This window comes from Poecilia latipinna, unplaced genomic scaffold (genome assembly GCF_001443285.1).
Source record: "Poecilia latipinna isolate Pla-1442-1.1 unplaced genomic scaffold, P_latipinna-1.0 Scaffold3908, whole genome shotgun sequence".
NCBI classification, from domain to species: domain Eukaryota; kingdom Metazoa; phylum Chordata; class Actinopteri; order Cyprinodontiformes; family Poeciliidae; genus Poecilia; species Poecilia latipinna.
This window is the reverse complement of record NW_015116524.1, coordinates 6,845-26,256: the sequence shown is the minus strand read 5'-3', so window position 1 is coordinate 26,256 and position 19,412 is coordinate 6,845. Positions and strand designations below refer to the sequence as shown.

At 38.6% G+C, this 19,412-nt stretch overlaps 1 long non-coding RNA gene across 1 annotated transcript; it reads left to right on the top strand.

Annotated features, from left to right (window-relative positions):
- Positions 1 to 2,696: 2,696 nt before the first annotated feature.
- LOC106941865 (uncharacterized) lies at positions 2,697 to 11,800 on the top strand. The gene is made up of 3 exons (XR_001423472.1): positions 2,697 to 3,067; positions 3,476 to 3,535; positions 11,361 to 11,800. It is a non-coding gene; the product is annotated as an uncharacterized LOC106941865 (long non-coding RNA).
- The last annotated feature ends 7,612 nt before the right edge of the window (positions 11,801 to 19,412 follow it).

Sequence of the window (19,412 nt, the reverse complement as noted above, 5' to 3'; positions counted from 1 at the left end):
ACTAATTTTAATCTGAAAAGTCAGCAATCAACAGTTAATCATAAGTCGATTAACTGTTTACATCCTTACCTGCTCAGCTAAGCTGCGAGTTGTTTCCGCTCGTCCTTGACTTCATCTTGTTCCAGCTCGTCTTCCTCTAATTCTCCTCACTTGCTGGGTCACATCGCAGCAGCGTCGCTGGCCTCGTGTGAGGAAAATTTACAGCCCCATGTAACCATCTGCTCTGCAGCAAACGCATGATGCTTGAGCTCCTTCATCCTCTTCGCTGTGCTGCTTTGTATTGTAAATGTGCTATTAGCATTCATGAAGGTATTTACATGCATTTCAGAGCCAAGCTGCCTGGTAGTTAAACTGCACACAGCTTAAAGCAAAAGTTATGGCACCTTCCCAAGTTATAATGGCTTTTCTTCAATGGATGATCTAGTAAAGACCAGTTCTTGGCTGTAATCTTAATTTTTTCTACCAAGAAACTAAAATGTAAAACGATTTTATGTATCAGGAGATAATCAGTTTTATAACAATCTATGACACATAGACTATTTAAATTTAGAATCTATTTGTCATTTATTTAAGACAGAGCCAAAAAGATAAAGTTGTGTGTTGTGTTACCACGTATTTCTGGTATATTTTTTCTGCAAGTATCTTAGCACACCTGAAATAAGACAAAATTCACAAGTAACTTCAGCAAGACATATGAGTTTGATTTAAATCAATAATTCTGTACTATTGATGAAAAAGTTTGAGTTCCACTGGCAGATTATTTCACTTGTAACATCAGAAAAATGTCTTGTAACAAGTGAAAAACTGCCAGCTGAACTAGCATTTTTCACCAATAATAATGAATTATTTAGGCTTCGATTAAACAATTCCCAAAGAGCTATTAGCTGTAAATTGGCATCACGTAGATGACAACTTATTACATACAAACTTGAAGACAAGTAGATGTAAAACATTTACGCATTTGTTAAAAAAACAACAACATGGTTTTGAGATGTAGAAAATGAGACAAAGCTAAATAAATTACAACATTTGAACAACTTTCCTCCAACCAACCAGTGGCTGTTGGTTTGAGGTTGGATATTTGGGTCTGAACCAGGAATCAAATATTCTAATAACCTCTGATGTCAAGATGAGTGTTCACATTTTTTATGGAAGAAGCATAGTCTCATTAAAATAAAACTCAATTTAGACATTAAATTGATAACTATCGGTTTTTATTCTGTGGAATTATGTATAAATATATATATTTATTTGTACTTTCAAGCTTCAGGCTTTAGTCTGCTCAGTTCCGCCTGTTTTGATCTCCTTTTGGAACGAGCTTTTAGGACGTCTGTAACTTTAAATCCATGTAAGCTGCTGCTGGCCACGCCCCCAACTCTACCTTTACGCTTGTACATGAAAATAGCTGCAAACAAATTTGCAGTTATACAATGATACATCTTTGAAAAGCAGTAGTAGAGCCTCCTGCACAATCAACCAGAATGCAGCAAGAGGTTTCTGAATGGTAAGTCAACAACAAAACACTGCACCNACTGTCCTGGAACTCAGCTTGGGTTGCTAGGTAACGGGCTGAGCTTGACTGGGGTTGCTAGGTAACAGTCAGTGCCTGCAGTTGTGACTTGCATTCAGGAGGTTTTTGAAATGGTTCTTTTTCCACACACCAAAAACATAAATTTCTTGCCAAAAACCTGTTGAGTGTTATTTTTAAGAGTTTGGGGCGTTTTTAGAAGCAGTAGATACTCAAATGGAAGTACAAATACGTACAAAATATGAATTTTACAAAATAGGTCCCCTTTGAAGGTCAACAGATAAATCAGAAAGTAAAGATGACCAGTATTGTTCGTATTAGTCAAGGATTTTACTGGCATTGCGTGAGTTCTCCGCATACATGTACATGTAATTAGGATAATCAGAATGAAATTGCATTAGGCTGTAATCTCTGAAATGCTGCTATTAAACATACAGGTCCTTTTTGTTTTTCAGTTATTTCTCCGGTTTCAAGGGGACAGGGTCAAATGTTTGACAATTAGCATCAAAAATCCAACAATTGACAATATTAGCCCCCATCTGACACCACTGAACTCCCCGATCAGCACAACACAGAGGGACGGATTTGCATAATAATAGTCAGAAAACGTTACACGGGAGATAACTGACTGTGGCCCGCTGGCATTTATCTGGATGCTCCTCTGTATGCTGGAGACGTGCCTCCTCTCCTCAAGGCCTTTAGTGGCTGATATTGTGCTCGGCTCTTGATGACTGAGAGAGCAGAGCTAATACAGCCGCGCCGGCTTTTACAGCCACATCTATTACTGCCACTAACTGTCCCATTTGTCCTCATGACCAAACAACAACTGAGGGTTCTGGGAAAGGAGGTTGCTTGGTTTTGTGTACAATGCATAAGTTTTTCATTTGGTCATTACAGGCTCCCTCGCTGACACAGTCATTATTTTTAGTCACCATTAAGGGCTTATTGCTCCTTTTTTAATTAAGCAAGTTTCTTAATTAGATGTGCAGCATTGAGGCCTACAAACGGCCCGCCGAGGTAATGAAATAAAGGCCTGCGTTTATGGAGGGAGAATGGGTAAAGGGAGTGTGTGTCTGTGTGGGTGTATTCATGGAGACGTCAGGCTTCTGCTGCCGGGAGTGATGGCGTTAGTTCATTTATTGCGTTGCGCTGTGATAAATGCGTTTGTAAGGCAAAAAGCCTCGCCACAAGGCGAATACTTCCTTCATATTAGTCACCATTGACATCTTATTTTGCAGTGGCTTGATCTAGTTAGTGCTGTCGCAGTCAGAAGTTGGTTGACAAACGTTAGCATCTGAGCGAGACGTGCTCTGAACAGCAACAGCTGGCCATCACAAAAGGAAGGAGATAACCTCCCCCACCACCTTCTGTGTAAGAGTTAAAATGCACTTTGCTAAATAACAAATTTGATTTATTTTACTTTCTTAAAATCTGTGAATTTTATCTTTTGAGCTTTTATTTTGAAGATCCAGTTTTGTGCGTACGTGACTTCCTCTCCCTCACATTACTGCCGTTGGAAACGCTACTGGTGCTTTTTCGGTATTTTCTTTGTAAATATCTCTTTTTTGTTGTAAACTAGAGTAGGTATTGTTCACGATATATTCTTAAATGTTACGGTGACACTTGACAGTTATTTTAAGCGTAACTATAACGTTTAATGACTATATTGAAACATACCCTTTAGTGTTCAGTGGGCGCCATTTCTAGCCCCCTCCTGTGGTGTGTTACTGTAACTGCGCTTTCGATCAAGTTTATTTGTATAACATTTCAGCAACAAGGCTGTTCAAAATGCTTTACATCATTAAAACACGAAAACATAAAGTCACAATTACAACTTTCAGTCACCAATTTCAGAATAAACATTACATTTTGTCGAGTGCCATAATCAAAAACTTCGATTTATTATTTTGCCGTTATTTTTTTGCTTAAGTTTTCTTGCACATGTAGGAGTCAGAAGTGTACATAACACCAGAGGACAGCAGATGTGTGATTTATTGTCTTCAGTGGGTGAGTTTCTGCTCATTTGGCCAACTTTTGAAAACATTTAAAATTTGGGCTGCTTTTCAGAACATTTGGTGAGTTTTTAGAAAGTATTAAGAGGAAAATTCATTTGAAATAATTGCCATTGTGTGGCAGAAAAGTACAAAAGCTTTTATAAAATGCTGTGTTATTCCACATATTAAATTTGTTAATTAATTTTGATATGTTCAGAATCTAGATAATGTGATACCAGCAATGATTAGTCATTGGTTAATCAGGTCACAATGTACTAGTGTTTTCATTTATCAGCCTTTTTAACACAATACCAGAAGTACGTTAAACGATGCAAATAAAAAAGGAATTCAGTTCCTTTTTTAAATAAGAAAACAAACATTTTATTGCCCAAAAATGCAATTACATATCACTCCTTTAGTAAAGCTGAACCATAGGAAGCTAAAACTATTCCACTTGAGGAGTTTTGGGTAAAACATATTTACAAACAAATGTTTTTTTTATATATATATATGCAAAATGTATATTTTTTGCACAGTTTTGAGTTAATTACTGTTCTGAAAATGTTTTTTTTTCAGCAAATGGCCTTTTTTAACTGTATACACTAGTTAGCGATTAATTGATTACAAAATTAGTTTATGATTATTTTATTAATCACGATTAACCCAATTAATTTCATTGTATTTGGCCTAGAAACTGTCAATCAGATCTGGCAACCTTGATTGTTTTTTGTAGGAGAGAAAATAAATGTTGAGCTTGTACTTCAGTTGACAATCAGTTACAAAATTAGTTAATGGTTATTTCAGTAATTGATTAATCACAATTAATCGTTTCAGCCCTAATATATATATTTATATGGATGGCACTAGATTAGGGCTGTTTTTTATTTTATGTTTGGGCTGGAAACTGTTAATCATATCTGTCAACCCTGATTGACTTCTGCAGGAAAGCAAATAAAAGCTGAGGAAATAGAAGCCCAATGTGTCGGTTTTCTGTTGAACCTTGAGTCTGTGTGGTTCTGTAACATCTGCAAGATGTTTTTGTTTTTTGTGCGCTTGCATCTGTTAGTGGGGTAATTCAGGCGGTGCGCATCGATACATCACACGGCTCTCCAAATTGAGCTCTGAAACACAAAAGGGAAGGGCAAACAAGATGGACGCAGAAATCAATCTCTCGCCTGATAACACGGAGTGAACGCATATGCTGCCACTCTGAGGAGTGACAAGGCGTCGGCATATGGCTGTATCTGGCTATCTGCCTGTGATGTCCTCCGAAAACAATCATCTCTGACGTGCCGAACACGCGGCAGCCGCAGATAAGGCTGTTTAATGCTGACTGAGCTTGAGGAATATGGACATGAATTGCCTCTTGGAATATGGAAGAAGAAAAGACAATCAGCGCGGAGAAAATATGTCACAAAAACAGCCATATTCACTGCATTTCCATTTATTTCAGAGGAGTTTTAAGCTGCGCAGCAACACCCAGAGCGTGGTTGTCTCTGCTGCAGAGGGAACACGGTGTCTGTGTTACTGTTCCCAAAGGCCAGACTTGATCTCAGCCCAGCCTCCGAGCTGCTATTGATCTGAAGCACATTAGTTCTGCACTGGGGGACTAAACAAGGCCTGCAGAGCTCTGCCACAATCACGCAGCAGGCTAAAGATAGGCTTTTGACTGGAGACCTGTGCAGAAATACACAAAAACATACTGCGGTCTATTTGGAGGGTTTAAACCCAACGTCCTGCAGACGTTCCCACTGATTCTGTCTGATTGATAACAGATTGGTTTTGGGAATTCAGCTCCTATTTTCCTAGTTCTTTGAACTTACTTTAAAAATTCAGCTAAACTGACGTTAGCTCAACCTTACATTTGGCAGATGAAGATTTTCTTGAAAGGTTTTAGGTTAAATCTTAAAATTGTTTATTTAAGCAGTTAAATTGTAATTTAAAGGGACAGTATTATGTGTTTTCCAGCCACACAGTCCCACTTTATAGCACAATAAAGTAACTAAGCTTCCTTGAGTTGTTATAAGACTGCTGTATATATGACTAAAGAAATCTGACTTCGTAACTTAACGCTTTGAGATTGGGTCTCTGTCTCTTTAAAACTCTGGCTCTTTCTGAAGCTCCGCCTTCAGAAAGTCATCACAGCACCGCTCCGCTAGTAACTCTTTAACAATGTTTTTACCAGCGTTTTACTGAGAAGTAGCTCCTAAATGTTCAGCAGCTCCACCAGGTCTTTGCTAATTACTTCTGGCTAGTCTGAAGGAGCTGAGTGAGGCAGAAGCTTCGAAACTGCAGCAATGATCAAATTAAGTAACTAAAAGTTATGCATGCAAGAACAAAAAAACAGGAAATAAAAAGTTGAATAACTAAATAAATTCAACAATGCAACAAAAAGTTGATGAAGTCAAAGCAAAAAAATGGGATAAAATGTTTTTATTTATCCAGGTTCTGGGTAATATTTCCACTCCTTTCTTGGACAACATGGGTTTTTACTTTAGCTACGCTCTGTAAAGGCATGTTCCCCTGTTGCTGCCACAGGTACATCGTAATGCCGAGCGTCTCCAGGTTTTTTTTTTCTTTTTTTGAGCGTATGGCTGCCTTCCAGAACCATATCTGCTGCATGTCCCTGGAGAGAAACCTGACAGAAAAATGCTATAAGACAAGCTTCAAAGGACACACAGAGATTGCCTCCACCAAACAAACCCCACCCCCTCGCACTCGTTCCCGTTAGGCTTCCTTCATGCATCACATGGGCGAGACGGAGGCATGCAAGTAAGGCAGGATGGAGCGGGTACATTTGCAAGCCGTTCCCTGGAGGGGCTGTAAAATTGCCTCCATTTGGATGGACCGTCAGCGGCCAGGGGGCTCCTCTCCCCAGACAGCCGCATCAGTGCGGCTGCATCCCTCTGATTCTCCTCACCAGCTCCCGCCTCGGGCTCCCGGCCTCGCTGCGTGTGCCATCTGTGCCCGGCAGAAACCCAGGATGAAGTTCTCGCTCCCCCGGTTAATCTTCCCCGCGTTTGATAGGAGTTGCTGCGCCATGAGAGACGCCAACCAACGCAAAGATCCAACAAAGGCAGAAGCAGAGAGTAAACATGAGCTGGATTTACGCTGAGCTGCAAGCCGACTGAATATCTGGACACAAATCAGAGCCGTTTGTCCTGAAATAAAAATAAACTGACATAAGATTATTGTTTATGATGTAATCCACTGACTGCTGATTCTTTTAGTCCTGCAAAACATTTGTTCTGGTACAAGTTTAGTAGGAAATTTAGGAAAACAAACTGTTTCTGTGCAGAGCATAAAGCAGGGGTGGCCAAACTTTTTGTCATGTGGGTCAAAATCATCACATCAAAAGTATTCCTGAGCCAAGAAGTCAAGAAAACAGAAATCAAGCACGTCCGGTTTATTTATTTATTATAGGACAGGAATGTTTTTCATTCCAGATCCAAAATGTAAAAAAGATTTTTAACGTTTACTGTGTTTAAAAAAAGACACCTAGTTCTTACATTTTGAGAGGCTCGATTGAACAAATTTATCTAAATGTAAGATTTGGGTCACTTTCTTTCAAAATGTTTGCTATATTTAGCCAAGTTTGATAAATCACATAAAAGTTGTTTTCAGGGCTTTTCAGTAAAGGTCTCTAAATAATCATGGTTCTACTTATTTAAAAACTTGAATATAAAAAAAAATCATTAGTTTGCATTGTAAGAAAATTATGTCTGAAATATTTTACCATGATTAAAAATAAAAAGTTCAAGAAACAAATTTTGTGCCATTCTTTAACTGCAGTTGGGGGCCACACAACATCAGTTCAAGGGCCAAAAATGGCCCCTGGGCCACACATTGGACACCCCTGGTATAAAGCAAAGGGAAAGTCATCAGTTGGAATTTGAACTTAGTCGTAGATTTTGAACAAAAACTCAAAATGTTACCAAGTATTTTTAGTCTAGTTTCTAGTGCAAATATCTTAATACTCGTCAAATAAGACAAAAATAACAAATAAGTAATTTTTCACCAAGAAACAGGAGCTTGTTACATTCACAAATAGTTTTACTCAAACAAGTAGAAGCCATAAATAAACAGGCAAAAACAACGATGAAAAACAACTTTAGTCGCAGTTTTCCCGTCCCTCACTTCTGACGTCCGTCATGGCGCCTCGAATGATTAAGTGACGTAGTTGCAAAGGGTCAATTAAAAATTATAATGCTTATTTTTTTCCCCCAGAACATAAAACAAGCAGTCTCACTCTTCGGGGCGCACCGACAGCCAGCATCTCTGCGTCTCTGCCACAACTGTTTACCGTGATGATCAGAGGACTGAAGTGGATTTGGTTGGGGGAGAAGAAGCAGCGCTGATGCCAAAATGCTGGATGAGCTTCTGTCTCACAGGGCTTTAAATGCGTCTCACATTCTCTCCTCCGAGGAAACACGAAAAGGGAAGGGAGATCCAGGCTCATGTTTGTTTTACGCTCCCCCTACTCAAAGGGAAATATTCATTAGGTCCTCCTCAGAAATGTAGAAAGCCTGAGAGGCAAATGATGGATGGGGGCTGAGATGGAGTCGAATGGAAAATCAACAATTTGTGTTGGTGTTTATTCGCCTGCACATCCCTTTGTTACCAAACATGATGAGAGAACATCCGTTATTTGGGAAATAATGGCCGTGTTATGGAGCAGCCGGGAACATTAGGGCACGGCGATAGCGTATCTGGGCCTGGTGGGTACATTAGTTTGTAAGTAATGCACGCCCTGAGCTCTGGTAAGCTTTCCAGAGATGTAATATGAGAGCCAAATGAGAGTTGTAGTCATTTCGTGGACTGACGGAGGGGAAATGCATCATCATCACAAACTGATGCATTTACAATAACTCGTTCCAACAAATGGGGAGTAATTCATACGAGTCTCTTTACTGGCCTGCAGACAAGCAGAGAACCAACAAAAAGAGCTGCTGCGTTACGACTCCTCCAATAAATTATCGTTTACAACATCAAAGTGTTTTGGGAAGGAAGAGAAACTGACAATTTAACCGCAACATTATCAAGCAACGCTTTGCTAAAGCATTTTTTATGTCACAACTACAAATCTCAGAATATTTTATTGGGATTTTACGGGATAAAGAATCAGAGATCAGTGCGTAATTGTCAGGTTAAATATTTTGGTAGCACTTTATTTGAAGGGGGTTGAATAATACTGACATGACACTGTCATAAACATGAAATAACTCCTGTCATAAACATGAATAAGCCTTCATGAATATTTATGACTATTGTCATAAAGCGTCATTCGGTAAATTATGACACTTTTAATACAAAGTTGACATTCAAAATGTCTTTGTTATGACAACTTGACATTAACCAAGAAATAATTACTATTTAAACTATACCTTTAATAACATAAAGTTACCTAATTTTTAAAGTGCAATCAGTAATACTTTTATAACAAATTTATATCAGTAATGATTTCTTGGTTAATGTCAAGTTGTCATAACAAAGACATTTTGAATAATGTCAACTTTGTATTAAAAGTGTCATAATTTACCGAATGACACTTTATGACAACAGTCATAAATATTCATAAAGGCTTATTGATGTTCATGATAGGTGTTATGACATGTTTATGACAGTGTCATGACAGTCTTATTCACCCCCCTTCAAATAAAGTGTTACCAATATTTTTTACAAGTAAAATCCTTAAAAATGAGCTGCAAATTTGTATTGTCACATGAGTCACATGATCAACAACTGGTGTTACTACTGGCGAAAACATCGAAGAAGAAGACAGGAAGTGGTAGGAGGATGGTGTTCTTATTAAACGGAAAAACCACAATTGTGAAAATTTTGACAGAGTTTTGCATATATTTTTAATGGAAACACAGCTGTAACTAAGTCCTACCAGATTCTTTCCCCTTGTTGAAGAAACACATTCCCACACCATGTTGCTGCCACCACCGTGCTCACAGATTCAGATCTGTGTTCAAAATTCAAATATTTTGATAATTTTGATGAAAAATGAAGTGAATTTTGGAAAACATCAGGTTCTGCCATGGGTATGAATTATTTGTAACATAAATGTCTTAAACCCTGATGTACATTTTATCTGTGATTTGATTGACAGCGCTGAGACCCGCCTCCTGGTTCTGATTGGTTGTTTTTGACCAGGAACGATAAATTTCCTCAGACAGTAATAGTAGGTCAGGAAGGTGGAGGAGATTTATTTTTTTCACAGATTACCACAACATGGTGACAGTTTTAGCAAATATGTAAAAAACATTTATTTTCTAAATGTTACAACCTGTGGGTTAAGAGCTGCACGTTTTTCCTGTATGTTTGTTCTGCAGAAGATCTGACAAGGTTAAAATAATGTGTATTTCAGTGTTTTTACCTGACCTGCATGAGAGTTTTGTTTATTCCCCTGCAAAGTTGCAAAAGTCAATGTCAAGAATGTCAAGCAATTACAAAAATAAGTGTTTGTTCAAGAAGAATCTCTCAAGTTTAGAAGAAATAAAACAATAGAGGTCAGAACCAGCTGCAGTTTCAGATGAAAGCTGTGTCACCTGAGAGGTTTTTTTTTCTGTTCATCTCAGAGCTCCTTTCTGTTCCCAACATCTCAAGTCCCTTTCATCAATAGACATTCGGCAGCGGCCATCAGCATCTGAGCCCGGAGCTCTTTCCCAATCTCCCCTAAATGGCACCTCCTCCCCAGCCTCCAAATCCCATCCACATCAACCTTCAATCTTCATCCTCCCACTCTCCTGGCTTATTGATTTTCTATTTTCCCTTTCTTTCCCTTCTCTCTTTGCTCGTTCAGCTCTCCCTGTCTTCTCAAACACTTGCTACAGTTCGGCCTTTTTGTCAGATATTTTTTATTCCATATTTTCTCCTCCCTCTGTCTTTACTTGATCTTGTCAAAGTTTCTCCTCTTTGACAAGGTCGAAGCCCCAGCCGTGCTCGGAGCTGCTTAAGGTCCATAAATGGAGATGTAATGTAATAGAGTGGTGGGGTAATAGAATTCAAAAGGGCTGGGTCTGATCTTGTTAGAGGCGGCCGGCTTGGAAAGGCTCCATCCGGGTCCTCAGGGTCTGGACGGAGAATCTCTTTGAGATCTTCAGTTTGTGATTTGTGTAGAAACAACGTTAGGGATCAAACCAGTCATCAGACCTCAAAAACACGAGGAGAAATCACCGATGGTGTGCTTAGCTTTGTTTAAAGGCGACTCGTTATGCAAAATTAATATTTTTCATGTTTTTGTTCTTCCATTTTGGTCTCAACCACTTCTGGAAACAATCCAAGCACTTAAAAAAACTGTTGCTGGTTGTGCAGTAGGCTCCACTTCTACTTTTCAAGGATGCACAGTTGTTGCAAGGCTTCTGTTTGCAGCCATTTTCACGTGTGACTGTAAACGTGGCCAGCAGCAACTTATTTGCATTTAAAGTGACAGAGGCCCTAAAACAGACTAAAATCTCACTATGTAAGAATGATTTTGTGTAAGAACTGTAATGAACATGTTTTGTATCGCCCATAAACCTTTCCTGACCTGTTCAAGGACGCATAATAGCTCTGTGATGCTGGGAAATGAAACTCCTCTTCATCGTCATCGTTCTAACATAACACTTAAAGGTTTTGGGTCAGAACTGTTTGGAACTATTTGTGTGCCGGATGTTTGTGAAAAATGTCTAAAAAAAAAAGACTTTACTGCAGCTTCAACTGCATCAAACGAACCAGAATGAGGATGTAAATAAAAGTAACTCAATAGCTCAGATTTCAGCTCATATCAGCTGTTCTTAGTGTTTCTGAAACATTTGTTGCTTTTATTTTTTTATTTTTTTTTGCGTTTTCAGCTCAATAATCACTGGAGTTGACGCCAAACAAAAGCCAAGCAGAGTGGCAGCTCAGTGAACGGAAACGCCTCGCTGATGAGAGGGGTCAGTGGCTGACAGGAAGTCCTCGGTAGCTCAAACTGCCACTCGCTACAAATGTGCTGGGGTGGAGAAACAGGTCAGAACAAACAACACACCCAACACTGAGGTGATCAGACCCGACAGCAGAAAACCACCCCAGTCTCTCCTCCAGATCAAAAATATGAAGCTAAGCTGAACAAAAACACTGCCTGAATATAAATACATTGGAAACTGGATAAAAAGGGGAAATTTGTTCCCGTACTCCATATTTAGACACAGATATGTTTCCTTTTCTTTATTTCCTGGAGATATATTGTTGGTAATGACTGTGTCCTGTGTTGTTACACTGATGAAAAACAATAAAAAATGCATTTAAATATAAAATGTATACAAATTTTAAAGCTGCTGCTACTTTTTACAAGTTCAATTAAGGAACACTGTAAAAACCCAATGTAGTTACATTTACATGTTTTTTGGTCTATAAACAGATAAAAACCAGCATACAATGTTTTTAGGCACACGGATGGACGGATGGACGGACGGATGGATGGATGGTGTTTTCAGCTCTCTTCCTTTTGCTCAGATTTATTTTCCGATACCTGAGCTGAAGGGTCGGCCATCTTGTTTCTAGCAGCATCGCCGCTAACAGATCTAATCTAACTTTCAAAATTAAAAGAGAAATGCAGCGCTAAACGAGAAATTAAATTACTTTATGTAAGTTTGTCTGTGTAGACGGGGATTTGGGAGAAACTTCAAACATTTATACACACGCACATCTTGGCACGCGCGCGCACACACACACACACACACACACCTGCCCTCCTCCCCTCCCTAAACCCAGAGGAAATCAGAAACCTGGTGTGGCTGTTTTCAGTGGAACCTTGTTTCTTCTCTTCCTCCTTCCCTGTTTCCTCTCTCTCTCTCTTTTTCTTTCTCTCTTTCTCTCTCCCTCTCTCCGTCTCTCTCTCTCTGCATTTGATCTGCGGCTGGGATGGCGAGGCAGGGTGAGTAAATGAAATATTGATCCGCTGCTCTGTGGCCTTGCCTTCACCTTGTCCCGTGCGCTGAGTTACCGACTCTTCCGTTCTGCTTGTAATAGGAATTATTACAGGAGGCCGGGGCGAGTAATTACTTGGCATGGCGGCGAGGGCGCAGAGGAGGGGCCGTCGTATATTTCCTCTAAAGAAGTTATTTACCTCACTTGCTACTACCTTCAACCCCACGCTGCCCCCGTCCCTCCCCTCTGACCGCCCCCCGCTGCAGCCATGTCTCTCTTAACCTTAATTCAATTCTGCTAAACATCATTAATCATACGAGGCATCATGGGAAGTTTATCAGCCCCCGGCTGAACGGAGGGGTTGTGAGGCTAACTGAGAGACCGCAAGGGCTGAGGAATGTCAGGGATCCCACCTCGTTTATGTTTACTTCACTTATATAATATCTGCAGGGGCGGTCCTAGCAGGGTTGCCAGATTGGGTGGGTTTACACCCAATTGGGCTGCATCTCAAAGGCGGGGCTAGGTCCAACCAGACGTTTTGCACAGTTGAATGGTTGCCAGGGAGATTAAAGGATTTCTCAAACATGCATGAAAGAGTCAAGGCAACAATCCAGGTATGTTTTTGATGAGGAAATCACATTAAAACATGATTTTATTTCTCATAAAACTGTCCCTTTAAAACTTGGCAACAAAAGCTGAACTCTATGAAATTTGGGCCTTTTCTCACGAATATAAAGTGCATGTTTCTGTTGAACTTTTCTTGTGAAAGTTGCGCTACCCATGACACAGTGTAGATCGGCAACCTTTTGTTGCTGCACTCGGCAGAACAGCTGCCTCAGTGACCCGCTGCTACGCTGGAGTTTGATGTATTCCTGCGTCGCCGCTCAAGGAAGCAGCCGTTTGTTTGCGTGATAGATGCGCGGCGGCTGAAGAAAAGGGTCCCCACTGCTGCTCTGTGACGTCCCGCTGCATCAGAAACCCACCGAAGGTCACCACTGACGGGGGAGAAGAGGCAGAGGTGATCCATTGTACTGCTGGACGAGGGCTTAACAAGGCAACTTGACTGGAGAGGTAAAACAAAGACAGATAGTGATTAAACCTTCGTTGGTTCGGCCAGAAACAACCTTGGGTTCTCCCTCCTCCTCCCCAGACATTTCAGGAATTTCTTTTAATCTGAAGAATTCCTCCTTAATGAAAACATTTAAGAAAAATACTTTCACCCTTTTTAGTGACTTCTTTTTATCATTTAGAAATAGAGTTGGCTTTGTTAGAGTCAGCCTCAGTTTGATAGGACTGTGCTGTGGAGAATGAAACGTCCTCTAAACAAGCAGCTTTCAAAGCACAGGCGGCATTCTATCAATGTCACTTTACTTTGGAAGCTTAATTATCCTTAGAAATGTTTGCACGTCACATAAACTCCCACATTTCTCTCATAGCTTTTCACTTCGAAGATGCATTCTGCTCAGACACAAAGACAGCTGCAAAATACAGACAGATGAGAGAAAATTCAAGATTCAAAGTGCTTTGTGTGGAGGGAAAAAGAGCTAAACTGTGAATTTTCTTTGTGAAACAAAGGGTCGTGTATGAAGCCAGAGCATGCAGAAATGGTTCCTGCAAAAACATAAATACCTTCTGAACTTTTTCAGGTTTTACAACCATGAACTTTGATATTTATTTACTAAGAAAATCTGAAAACTGTAGCACACCTTTACAGTTAGCGTCTTTACTGATTGAAATCCCGTGCAATGGATTATCTTCAGCCACATAATTAGTCAACTGATTCCACCCAGATGTAATTTAATCTTCATATAAACCTGACAACAGATCCGGCTTTTGAAGTAATAATTTAAAAAGGAAAACCAGAGGAAGCCATGTCAGTAGTTTGCCTCAAGTTCTGCAGGAAACATAGAAAACATGTAGAAGAAGGCGTTCAGGTCAGATGAGCATGTTGGAAAAATGTCACAGTAGATCAACTCCACAGTGAAACGTCAATAAAAACACACAATTAGTATTTTTTGTTCAGATTCTAACACAAATATCTTACCGTTACCTAGAAACCCCAGCCCAGCCCTCACCCGTTACCTTGCAACACAAGCAGATCTCCAGCATGTTTGGTCAGCTGGCTTTACCGCTGTCTGTGCTGTACAATGGCCGCTGGAAAAGTGTTTTGTAGCTGACTTAACATCCAGAAACCATTCGCTGCTTTCTTGTTGGTTGTGCAGGAGGCTCCACTTCTGCTTTTCAAAGATATATGGTTGTATATATCCTGCTGAAAAGTTACTTGTAAGTTAGATTTGTCTTATTTCAAGTGCACTAAGATATTTGCACGAAAACAAGACAACAATACTAGGTAATATTTTGTGTTTTTGCAGTGTACATGCATTAACCAAATCTATTGTTTTGTTTTTTAAGGCACACTTTAACACTGTGTGCTTCTTTTATGGACTGTTTAGAAATAAAACGTATGAAAGTTATTAAATTGGTTTTCTCTGTAAATGTTTGTGTTTATTGAAGTTGTAAAAAGTAGAAGCAGGTTTGAAATTGACTTCATTTCAGGTCCAAATCATTTTTACGTGAGTCCATCTCAAAGACATCAATAATTGTAAAAATAGTTGTCTAGAACTTTTTCATCATTATTAGGGAATTATTGATTTACAACAAGCTCTTATATTTTGCTGAAAAGTTATTTGTAATTTAGTTTTGCTTTATTTCAAATGTACTAAGATATTTACACTAGAAAACTGACCAAAAATACTTGGTAAGGTTTGATGTTTTTGCATTGTGTGTATTTTTAGCTTCTTGTTTCCTGTATTTCTATATCTATATCTGGTATTCCTGTATTATAATATCTGCTTCCCTTGAGTCATGTTTGGCTCCCTAAACAACAAATGTCTTTGAAAAAATGCAAAGAGTAAAATTTATTTACTAAAAATACATGTTTCTTTTTAAAAATTAGATTTGAAAAAAGCTCAGCATGTAGCCTCTGAGGTTTAGAAAACGTTTCAGTTCTCAGTTTTTGGATCAATAGGCGAGAACACTCCAGACTTCCCCGCTCTCCTTTCAGTCCGGTCTGAACCACTAAAGGTCAGATTACCTGGAGAGAGGACACAAGACAAAGGGCCAGCTCATGCATTACAGACTGAAGGGAGTTATGGGCTTTTTTTGTGGGGGAGTGGATTTAATAAATAACAAATTCCCTTCAACTCCACTGAGGCTTGCTTTGTGTTTAATTGCACTGTATTGATTTTTCTCTCTCTCCGTTCTTGGGTCGGTCATTGCTCTCATTTTGGAACAATCAGGTGGCCAAGGTGGCCCCCAAATGTCATTTACTCCCCTCCTTTTTCACCTTTCTTCTCTCTTTTCTTCCTGGCAGAGTCCTAATAATTTCTTTGTGTTTCACACGTCGCTTCTTGGGTTGTTTCTTGTCTTTCAAGGTGATCTTTGAGCAGTTTTTGAGGTATTTTGATTGCTTTAACTCACAGCATTTTTGTTACGCTTTGAAATAGATGGAAAGTATTGCTTCTTGTAACCCAAGACAGGTATTAAAAAAACGATTAAGAAACGCATTAAGCAGAACTTTTATAACAGACATGAGTCACTCCACTTCACAAAGAGGCAGTCTTTAATTACATCTCTTACAGAACAGGAGTGCAGGTTGGCCAAGTGTTTATTATCATAATTTCTTTGTCCTTTCCCATCTTTAGCATCACTCTTCGTATTAATCAAAGTGTCAAAAAGTTTGAAAAACGCTTCAAAAGGTGACTTCAAGTGTAGCAGAGAACATCAGACAACGCGGAAAATAATAAAACTCCCGTTAATCTAACTCAGCCAGCGGCCCTCACCTTTAAATGAGAGTGTGTGGTAAATTATATGTTTTGCGCTGACAGAGGTGCATGCAAAATGTCGCCAATAAAGCTGCAGCATGCTCAACCTCTGCTCCGACGAATCAGGTAGAAAAATCACACGTGTCAACACAGCCGACAGCCGCCTCGGAGCCCCGTCTGAGGACGGAGGTGTATATTTTCATCTAAAAGCAAAGCAATTTGCAGAGATCCTCCCCTTTAAAAGCTGACTTGACATTTCCTGCCATTATGAGCACAATGTGCTCTATTATAGAATGAGTGGCAATTAAGCGCATGTGAAAATGTCAGATGAATTACAGCTTAGTGAGGTTAACCCGGTGACCTGAGGTTACCGTCTCCAACGCGATCCTCCCCTTGGAAACTGTCTGCATGTTTCCATCCGGCCAAACCGGTCAGGTGAAGTTTTTAAGGGAAACAATAAACTTTTAATGAGAGAAGATGGAAAATAAGCATCACACTGCATTATTACAGGAGTAAAACTGTCAACATGGTTTCAGAGAAAACAGATTAACATCAGCATCATTGATGCAGTTAGAGAAGAAATCATAGACAGCATTGATAAAAGGGAAATTTGCAATTGATGCACATCGTGAACACTGCAAAAACGTAAAATCTTACCAAGTGTTTTTGGTGTAGTGTCTAGTGTAAATGTCTTTGACCTTCAGCAACCAATAGGAGCTTATTTTAAGTAAATAATTCCTTAATATTAATAAAAAAAAGTATTAGTTTTATTATAACATGGGAGAAATGACTTGTTATAAGTGCCAGTGGAGCTATGTCTTTCTTTAAATCAATGTTAATGAATTATTTACTTAACAGAAGCTCCTACACTGAAAAAAGAGAATGGAGCTCCAACTGAAAGAAAAAACTGACTGAATTTAATTTGTATTTAGTTTATACACTTTAGATCAACATTATTAGATTCTTTTTCTTCTTTTGCTCTTTCCTTTGGTTTATTATTTTGTTTGTATTTCCTTTTAATTCATGTAAAGCACTTTGAATTGTCTTCTTACTGACAATGTGCTATATTAATAAAATTACCTTGCCTTATAATTCAGTTAAATTTATAAAACTTACTTTATTTACATTTGTTTAACATAACTTAATTAACAAGTTGTAGTAAATTCACAGTTTTGTTTAAATGTTGGATCAGTTTTCTTTTTTCAGTGTATATCTTGCTGAAAAGTTAGTTTTATGTTATTTCAAATATTTGGACTAGAAACTTTACCAAAGATACTTGGTAAAGTTTTGCAGTGAAACCAGTCGATATTGATCTACCTTGATTTGTTGATTGGAATCAATAATGCTATTTTAGTGTGTCTAAAAAGCTTGAAAGCTGTTGAATTAGTGGGTTCCATTAAACTAACTTAGAAGCTACACTGGACAAAGTAAACAGTTTGTAAATAGGTAATGTTGTTAAAAAATAACTTGTGGGGTGCCACAGGGATGAGTGTTCAGCCCCAAATTGTTTAATTTGTATATAAATTAAATATTCAAAGTGTCAGACTTGTTAAAATACATTATTTTTGCAGATGATACTAGAGAGAACTCTGAGGTGGTCACATCAGATGAAAAAACTCAAACATTGAACAAAAAAAAATCACCACTACATTTAGATGAAACAAAATTCATGACATTTGGAAACAGCAATAAACATGTTGACTTAGAAAGAGTCCATGAAATAAAATTTCTCACTCATTGCAGTGCTGCTACCATCTCTGCTCCTTTTGCACATTTTCCATCTGACTTTTTCTTTCCACTCGGATACATCAAATTATCCAAGTAATCCAATTATCTCTCTAACTTACTGAGATGCACCTGTACCTGTGATGATTATATATGCATATATTTGTGACGATATATGCAGGTACTAACTTGTTTAAAAATCACAAAGCGTGTCCCTAATGGTTTAATAAACAAGCATTTAAATTTTTACTGATATGAAAGTAAAGTGGTAGCAGATTAAGTAACCTTCTCCTGAAGATCTGTGTTTTTCATCTTTGGAGATTTTACTGCTCTTCTTTCTCTGCATCAGATTCAGTTCTTTAATGTTGAAAAACATTGAGACTTTACTGTTAACCATCTTTCACCAGTTTTATCTTTCAGTCTTTTGAAAAAATATGTTTTTGATCTTTTCTTTTCTCAGACTGATGCATATCAAATAATGATTATCCCTTTCATTTGGATAATTTCAGTTTTCTGCATCTCCTTCTGCAAAGATTAAACCTCATCCTTTAGTGAGGCGGCAGTGCTGACCAGCTGCATAAAATCAGAGATGCATTTAGTGTAAATCAGGGATGCTGCATCTAAATACTTCAGGTTGTGGAACAGCAGTTTTCAGTATCAGAAATTGTTTAATTAAATTGAATTGCCCCATTTGTCACCATGACGTTCTGCTAAAGAGTCCAGCAGAGGATCTCTTTTCTTGTCTATGGAGGCAGTGCAGGAGTCTGACTGCTGCTAATAAATAACATACACCTCCACAGAAAATTAGAAAAAATCATTTGAGGTAATTTTTTCATCATCAAATAACTTTTATGAAAATAGCTTTTGCTACTTTGTGCACTGGGTTTTGCAAATACCTAGCCTGGAATGTCTGTAGCAAAGAAGCTCAGTTTTGGTCTAATTGAGTGAAAACAAATAGATTCACCTCTTAAAGGTGACTTATTATGCTTCCTTGAACAAGTTCAGATAACACATGTTCATTACATTTTTTTGTGCACAAAATCATTCTTAGATAATGAGATTTTAGTCAGAATGAGCTGTTTTAGGGTCTCTTAAATCCAAATAAGTTGCTGTTGGCCACGCTGCCCAACTCGGCATTTACATTCACACATGAAAATGGCTGCAAACAGATGCACAATCATACAACCGCACACATTTGGAAAGCAGAAGTGGAGCCTCCTGTACAACCAACAGGAATCCAGCAAATGGTTTCAGGTTGTTGAGTTCACAACAACAACAACAACAAAAAACAGTTTTTTCCAGCAGCCATTGTACAGCACATAGGAAACAATTAACTGTAACACATACAGTTACAGGATTTAACACATAATTCCTGAAGATTCTTGAATTAATGAGCTACAACATTTCATTTTCCTTTAGGATCAATAAAGAATTGCTGAAGTGAAT